This window comes from Erinaceus europaeus, chromosome 9 (assembly GCF_950295315.1).
Source record: "Erinaceus europaeus chromosome 9, mEriEur2.1, whole genome shotgun sequence".
Classification (NCBI taxonomy): Eukaryota; Metazoa; Chordata; class Mammalia; order Eulipotyphla; family Erinaceidae; genus Erinaceus; species Erinaceus europaeus.
The window spans coordinates 55,984,117-55,993,418 of NC_080170.1; positions in this window are offsets into that span (position 1 = coordinate 55,984,117).

Below are 9,302 nucleotides of genomic sequence, written 5' to 3' on the forward strand. Positions count from 1 at the left end.
TTCTTTTGCTTACTAACTTCTTTATGAAGCTTTAAGCTTATGTGTAGCTTTTAAAAAATCTTTTACGAGAGCACTGCTCAGTTTTGGCTTATGGTTGAGGGGGGTCGGTGGGATTGAACCTGGGATTTGAAAGCCCCAGACATGGAAGTCTTTTGTAAAACCATCTTTATCTGCTCCACTCAATTATGTGTAACTTTGACATTACAAAAGAATATATTCAAAGAAGCAATGAGCCCATCATCAAAAACTTAAAATACCTATCTTCTACATTTCAGGAACTTTTCCTCCCTGAGACTTCCAAGAGTACACCAGGTACATTTACCTGAAGGTTCTATTCAGCATATGTGCCCAGTCTATCTCTGCCTGATGTGCAGGTGCTCTTTGTTAGTCCACAGTTCATTAGCTGAAGGTTATGATAAGGTTATGACAGCTGTGATTTCCCAGGGAACATAGGAAGGGAATTGCAAAGAAGAGAAGTGAAATGTGTGACAGGGGATGAGAAAAGGTGCCAAGTGAATAGAGCATATGTGCTAAGATATACCTTGAATTAGAACCTGGGCTTGAACTTTTGCAGAACATGGGAGCACCATAGACAGCATCAGGACACTCTATGGATGAAAGAGTGATGTGGGAGTCGGGCTGTAGTGCAGCGGGTTAAGCGCAGGTGGCGCAAAGCACAAGGACTGGCATAAGGATCCCGGTTCGAACCCCGGCTCCCCACCTGCAGGGGAGTCGCTTCACAGGCGGTGAAGCAGGTCTGCAGGTGTCTATCTTTCTATCCTCCTCTCTGTCTTCCCCTCCTCTCTCCATTTCTCTCTGTCCTATCCAACAACAACAACAATAATAACTACAACAACAAAACAACAAGGGCAACAAAAGGGAATAAATAAATAAAATAAATATTAAAAAAAACTTATAAAAAAAAAGAGTGATGTGTTTGTGTTCCTCTCTCTGATTATTTTTTTTCCTTGCTTGTTTTGTTTTATGAGAGATAAAGAAAGAGACTAGAGTACCACTCACTTCTAGCATATGTGGTATTGTGCTCATGAATCTGAGGCCTCAGACATTAAGCTTTTCCTTTCTAAAAATACAGAATAAATATTGGACCAAAGGGCCAGGAGATGGCTCCACTGAGTGGTAAGACCTTACCACATAGATTCGATACCCTACCACATGCGAGGACCTGAGTTTGAGCCCCAGAAAAACAGGAGAGTACCATGGACAGCACCATGGTGCTGGTGCAGGTGGTGCTCCAGGAATGATAAGACAGTGCTGTGGTATCTCTCCCCTCTCTCTGTCCCTCTCCTCTCTCTGTATTTGGAATACAAAGAATGACAAGGACACCAGTGTCAGAGGACTTACCTCACAGGGCCAACAAGAAATGAATCTTTTCATGAGGGTCTAAGACTGAACTCCAGGTCTCACATATGGACTTTTTAACTGAGTTAACCTCCATCCATAGTCCAATCTTTTCTTTTTAGAAAGAAACAAAGAGCAAAAAGCACTGCTTCATCATCCACGAAGTTGTCATTGCTGTTCCCATGCTCATATAGCCTCACATGCACAACAAGTGTTCTGCCAGTGAGAAAACCAAACCTTAACACCACACCTACATGCAAAAGCATAATTCTGTGTCTTTCCAAATGTTGCTCCCCACTCCAAAGAAAAGAAAAAGAGAAACAACTCTCTTGTGCCCTCCAGGGAAGCTCAGTCTATGCTGGGAATTCTACAATGCTCCAGATGGGCTCAAATTAAATGACTTGCCTGAGGTTCTTTCACCAGTTGGTGACTGATCCACCTAGAATCCAAGCTCCAAAAGCTGACCAGATGGGGAAGCTTGGGTTGTGAGCTGCCCCATACATGCTCACACACTTTGTCACTGCATAGAGCCACCTACCCAGGCCCTCTGCCTGGCTCCCCTTCACCAATTCAGAGCCAATCAAATAAGGTAACCTGAAAGCAACAAATGGCAAGCAAACCAGAAGTGAACATGCATTAGCAAGTAGCAGGCAAAAGAGGGTGGCATACACTGGGGGGCAGCAGTGACCGAAGGCCTCATCGAGAACAGGGTCAGACTGGCTGCACTAGAACATTCTATGGAACATGCTTTGTGGGAAGCATACACCCACGAGAAACTGCCTCTTCAATGCACTTCTCCCTTGTCTAATTCAGACTCTGGAGGTGATTTTTCTCAGCAAGATGTGGATAACTGATAACAACACAAAAAATAATTTGTGTCTATAGACATGCAAATGAATCTGCCTGGTAGGGATCAGCCCTCCATACTGTGGGAGAAAACCCTGTCTCATCTCCTTTTCAAATTCCCTTCAAACATTCACATTTCTAACTGCTTTTGTTCTGTGGATTCACCTGTGATCTGGTGGTAATATCATATCTATTTTTTCACTACATCAGTTAACTTCTTAACTAGTGTTTATTTTTCTGTGTGTGAGTATTGAAATTTTATGTTTAATTTTCTTTTAACAGTGCACAGGAGAGCCCTGCATTCAGAACCACGCTCCTCTTGATCCAATGGTTTGAATGATAAGGAACCTGAGGCCCAGGGTGAGTGTGGGGGGCAGAGCCAGGACCAGGCATGGCATGCAGTTAGCTGTTTCTCAGATCTGGATTGCCACCCCAGCCAGCTCCTAAATGCACATGGCTTGGGTGTTCCAAAACCTCAGGCTCTCCAGTAAGTACTTACTTCTGATCACTACCTGCATCCCAACAGGGTTTCCATGGGGCCATGTGAGAGTGTACATATAAAACAACAAGAAAGAAGGCTGGAGGCCAAGGAGGTGGCACAGTGACATAGCACAGGACTTGTATGGGTGAGGCCCCTGGTTTGAACCCACACTGTATAAGTGACAGTGGTTCTCTGGTGTCTGTGTGTCTGATTGCCTCACTCTCAATGAAATCAACAAAGAATCACATCTTTTAAACAGACAGACAAAGCAGTAGTCCACACAAAGGGCAGTAATGTGGTTTGTGTGCACAATCCTGAGAGAGAAGAGAAGGTCTGGGCAGGATGACACTATAGTAACTGCGTGGGACACCTGTCTTTAGCAGGCTACAAAGTCACATCATTGGGATTCTTCTCAGTGGAAGAACTCATCATAAACTCTCTTCACAGGTTTGGGCACAGAGCTGAGGGTCCGACCTACATCCCCTCATACACACACTAGACCAGAGGGGACAATAAGATTATGTCACTCCGAAGACAAAGACTGCCAGTCAACCACTCAATAGCCATTGTCCCTTTTTTCTATTTTATTAGAGTCTGTAATGTACCCAGACAAGATGTTCTCTGTCCTAGCAGTTCTCAACAGGTTGTGATGCTCAAAGGCCAAGTGCAGACCATGAAATGCTTGTGCTGGTGAGCAGGGATTCTGAGGAACATTCCTCCTTTCCTTGCTTCCTCTATATTCTGCCAAGAACTTGGATATGAGAGCTGGAACTGAAGCAGCCATGTTGTGAAGATGCATTAAGAAGGAAACACATCACCAGGCACTAATGATGGCAAAGCAGAAAGGCAGGAGGGGCTGAGTCACTATAGACTGTACAGCTGCCACACAGGCTGGGCCTGCCTATGCACTGACTTCTTCAAGATGAGTGATAAGAGGGCTATAATTTGCTCAAGACACTTTCTTGAAGATATTTTTCTTCCTGCCAACTAAATGCAATTTCTAACTATCCCCCCATTTTCTAGGTGAGAAAACTTAAGAGAACTATAAGACTGCCAAACTCATATATCTGTTCTAATTCTAACCAAGTGTCCTTTTTATATTCATTTATTCATTCATTCACTTACTCATTTTAACAAGAGAAAGATATAAAGTGAGAGCCCAGAGCACTTCTCATCTCCAGTATATGGTGATGCAGGGGATTGAACCTGGTACCTCAGAGCCTCAGGCATGACCTCAGGTATGTTTGCATAACCATTATGCTATCTCCCCAGGCCTCTCTAACATGGTATCTTTACTCACCTGTCTGCACTACCTCCTTCCTGGCAGGCAGGAATATATAGACTGATTTGTACCCAACCCTACTTAATTCTGTGAAGCTGACTAGACTATCCATCCTCTCTTTTCTTACACATTTCCATCATGTCCAGAGGCCTGTGGGGGATCTTCTGCTTTAGAGAATATTGTCAGAATCTAGATAACATAGGAAGTATATATTACACAAATAACTGAAATAGGACCTCATGTGCAAGTAACACATAAGGGAGCTCACTACTAAGCTCTCAAGCCTGGCATCACATCTTCTCTGACCATCTCCAAGGTTGAACAGCTCTATGAGTCCCCAGTTAGAGAGGTGCTCAGGAGTCCCCATATCCTACCTCACTTACCAAGTGCATAATCTCCTCTGGAGACAGCACTCATGACAGATCCAATTCTTATAGTGAACTTTCTGTTTTGAAATCTACAGTTGACCTGGGGAGACTTTCACTATGTTTGATGAATGAATAAATCATCAAATCCAATTAGCCCAAATAAATTCAAGGGATAGTGTGTTAAGCATAAGGAAGTGTATCGTGTACCTTTTTATTTGATCTGGGCACTACTCAGTTCTGGCTACTGGTGGCATATACCTTTGCTGGGAATCAAACCTGGCACCTCGAGTAAGTGAACTACTCTCTCCCCAACACCCACATCATATAATTTCAAATTCACATTTAAAATTATCACATTAGGGGCTATGGAGGTGGCTCAGTGATAGAAAGCATGTCTTGCACACATGGGGCCCAAGTTCAATCAATGTAATAAAAAAGATACTGTAATAAAAATAATTTTTAAATTAAGTCACTTAAAAACACAAAAATAAAGTGATCACATCAGAAACATCATTGCCACTTATCAAGAGACCATTAAGCTCTCCGCAAATACCTTCGCCTACATCTCTCCATGAACTGACTCTCACTCCCTGCCTGTGCTGTCCACCTGGCTCCCAGGTCTGCCCAGGTAACTGCCATCTGTTGTCCTACTACACCTAATCCTATGTGTCTCACTGCACAGAACTTCTCTTATTCCATAGCTCAACATACTCACCAAGCAGCCACTCTCATCTCCACTTACTGATAGAGACAATGGAGTCTAGGGGTGAATATAGGAGGCGAGGTCTCTGGTTTGAAAACCAGGCCAGGAAATACTTATTTCCATGGCTCCCCGACCATGGAAACTTCCAGCTGTGGCTAAGGCCTTAGTGCTCTGTTCTAATGGGGAGTCCAGTCCCCAGGGCTCAGCTAGGTGCATAGAAGGCTGTGCATGCAGAATTCCAGGTACCAAAGGGAGAGCAGGTCAGGCCTGAGGGCTGTTCACTTTATAGTTTCTCCCCATGCTGGCCTGGAGGCACCCAGAGCTGTTCCCCAACCCCAAGAATCCCCACAGTGTGCTGGGATAAAGGAGCCTGCCTGGAGCTTCCCAGAGCACTGAGACACTGGTGCACCCACCAACACTCAGAGATATGGACTTCACCACCTGCAAGCAGTGGCAGAACACATGTCCTGCCCATTGAGCCTCCTGCCTCCCCTGATGCTGTGACCCACACTGCCTGCTACCTCAGCCTCCAAATTGCACTGCAAACTCTATGCTTTTCAGAATCACTGAAAACGTCAAAGAACTTTGACTTAGGTCATGCTTACAAAACAAACTGAGCTAAAAATTAAAGTTGAGGACTAAAAACAGTTACTAATTTTGACACAACTGGACAATAAACCATCAACAAGGACTTTTTTCTATGAAAAGTAACTGTTCTCCCAATATACTTACCCCCCACAAAAAAATTTGCTAGGAAATATGGCTTTGCTTACTATTTACAGATCTCTGTCTAGCCTAATACAAGACAAGCCAGCAAGATCTCCCACCTGCTTCTACCTAGATTCTGTGGTTATATCTTGTCATATAGCTTCTAGAAAATCAGTTGTCCTCTCACAAGTGACAGACACCAGGTCCTTCCTTGCTGTGTGAACTCCTGCACGGCCTTCTTTGATTTGGCACTCCCACTGCTAGCAAGGAAATTTCTCTGACACAGCTTCCCCCCAAGGGACAGAGTTACAGGTGGGATACTAGAGGGAGGAGGTAATCTGAAACGGATCTACTTGCAAGATTGTTTTTGTAAGAAAACAGTTACCATTTTCAATCTAAATTTGCAAAATAAAAGATACTGAGCAGAAATTCACAGCCCCAGTCCATTTCTTCTTGACTGGTTCTTCACAACAAAGAAATGTTAATAATTGTTTCTAGCTTTGCCTTAGAAGGAGATGCACAGAAAATGTATCAAAAGTCCAGAGGCCAATTCCCTCTCCCCCACCCCCATCCTTCTGCTGACTTCATCCTACTTGTCCTAGAACTAACCTTCTGGGTTTTTCAATCCCTCTGTCAACATGCTGGAATATTCCCAGAAGGAAGGCAATGAAGGGTTAGAGTTTTATTTATTTATTTATTGCTTCCAGGGTTATTGCTTGGGCTTCTTGCCTGAACTACAAATCCACTGCTCCTGGAGGCTATTTTTCCCCTTTTGTTGCCCTTGTTGTTATTGTTGTTGTTGTTGAATAGGACAGAGAGAAATCGAGAGAGAGGAGGAGAAGACGGGGAGAGAAAGACACCTGCAGACCTGCTTCACCACCTGTGAAGTGAACCCCATGCAGGTAGGGAGCTGGAGGCTCCAACTGGGATCCTTTTGCTGGTCCCTGTTTTTCACACCATGCGCACTTAACCCGCTGTGCCACCACCTGGCCCCTAAACTTCTTACTCTCAAAGGCAGTTCTCTCACTAGGTTCTGTTAGGGCCTGCATAGGGAAGACTCCTTCCCCTACACCCTGCAACTAGCCCAGAGAAGAGAAGGCCAAAAGTGGCCAGAGGTCCCTCCTACACCAGCACTCCCTCCCTAACTGATTGCAAAGGTCATAAAATGCAGATGGGGTGGGGTTGGGTGGTAGTGCATCTGGTTAAGAACATATCCAGCAAAGCACAAGGACCAACCTGTGTAAGGATCCCAGTTCCGGCCCCTGCTCCCCACTTGCAGGGGGGTTGCTTCACAAGCGGTGAAGCAGGTCTGCAGGTATCTGTCTTCCCCTCCTCTTTCAATTTTTCTCTGTTCTATCCAACAACAATGACATTGATAACAATAATAATAATAACCACAACAATGATAAAACAAGGGCAACAAAGGGGGGGGGAATAATAGCCTGCTAGAGCCTCCTGGAGCAGTGGATTTGGTGCAGGCACCAACCCCAGCATTAATTCTGGTGGCAAAAAAGAAGAAGGAGGAGGAAAAGGAGGAGGAGGAGGAGGAGGAGAAGGAGAAGAAGAAAACAAGGAGGCTTGGGGCCCCTTCACCTCTCTCTCTCCTGTCTACATACCTCTATGACATGTATTTTTCTCTCTCCTTACTTTCCTTCAATAAATGTTCACTTCTTTGAAACATGACTGTCTCTTTTATGATTCTTCCATACAGTTCACAGTCTAAGACCCTCAGAATGAAGCTCTCAATTCCCTTCAACATTTTTTTTCTTATTTTTCAACTTCTTTATTATTAGTGATTTAATAATGACCAACAAGATTGTGGGATAAGAGGGATACAATTCATACAGTTCTCACCACCAGAGTGCCATATCCAATCCCCTCCACTGCAAGTTTCCCTATTCATTATCCCTCTGGGAGCATGGGCCAAAGATCTCTAAGGGGCACAGAAGGTTAGAGGTCTGGCTTCTGTAATTGCTTCTCTGCTGGACATGGGTGTTGACAGGTTGATCCATAGCCCTAGCCTGTCTCTACCTTTCCCTAGTGGGGTAGGGCTCTGAAGAGGTGAGGCTCCAGGACACATTGGTGAGGTTGTCTGCCCAGGGAAGGCAGGTTGGCATCATGGTTGTATTTTTCAACTTCTATGAGTGACATCATCCCATATTCATCCTTTTGCTTCTGAATTATCTCACTTAACATGATTACTTCAAGCTCCATCCAAGATGGGGTGAAGAAAGTGAAATCACCATTTTTAAAAACTGAGTAGTATTCTGTTCTGGATATATACCACAACTTATTCAGCCACTCATCTGTTGTTGGACACCTGGGATGCTTCTAAGTTTTAGCTATTACAAGTTGTGCTGCTATGAACATACGTATACACAAATCTTTTTGGATGGGTATGTTTGGTTCCTTAAGATATACCCCCAGGAGAGGAATTGCAGGGTCATAGGGAAGGTTCACTTCTAGACTTCTGAGATTTTTCCAGACTGCTCTCCACAGGAGCTGTATCAATTTACATTCCCACCAGCAGTGCAGGAGCATTCCTTTATCCTGGCAATTTCTCCAGCATTTGTTGCTGCTACCTTTTCTGGTGTATGATTCTCACAGGAGTGAAGTGGTTATCTCTTGTTGTCTTTATTTGCATTTCTCTGTAGGTTTGCTATATATGGACTCCACTATCTTCAAGAATTTTCCATCTATTCCCATTCTTTGTAGTGTTTTGGTAATAAAGGGATTAGATTTTGAAAAGGCTGTCTCTGCATCTATTGATAAAATAATGTAGTTTTTGGTCTTGCTTTTATTAATGTAGTGGATCACATTGATTTGTGTATATTAAACCAACCTTGCATCCCTGGGATAAACCTTACTTGTTCATGATGAACAATCTTTTATATATACTGCTGTATCTGGTTAGCTAGAATTTTTTCAATATTTTAGTATCTACATTCATCAGAGATATTGCTCTGTAGTTTTCTTTTTTGGTTGTGTCCCTGTCTGCTTTTGGTATCAGAGTGATGTTGGCTTCATAGAAACTGGAAGGGAGTATTCCTGTGTTTTCAATCTTTTGGAATAGTTCTAAAAGTAGAGGTAATAACTCTTCCTTGAAGTTTTTATAAAATTCATTTGTAAAACCATCTGGTCATATATATTACTTCTTTTGAAGTTATCCCATATGTCTCTATTGTTTTCAGTATCTATTAACCACCTTTTTAGTTCTCTTCTTAGTTTTCTCTAATTAATCCTCAATCTTGCTAATTCTGTTTTCTGCCTCAGTTGTCCTGTTCTCTCCCCCCTCTGTTTTCTGTAGCCCAACTATTTTGTTACCCTGGTTAGATACTGTATTAGCTTGTTCAGCTAGTTATGCTCTTAACTCAGGTATTTCAGCTTTCAGCTCTCTAATTACCCTGAGATAATTAGTGTTTTCTTTCAGAATCTCATTTGTTGTGTCCCTGGTGATAGTACTTTCAAAAGCTTTCCTCATTCCTGTAATTATTGCATTGATTAGTGTTTGGATGTTGTCCTCATTCTTATGTGCTTCTTACCTTTTGGGGAATT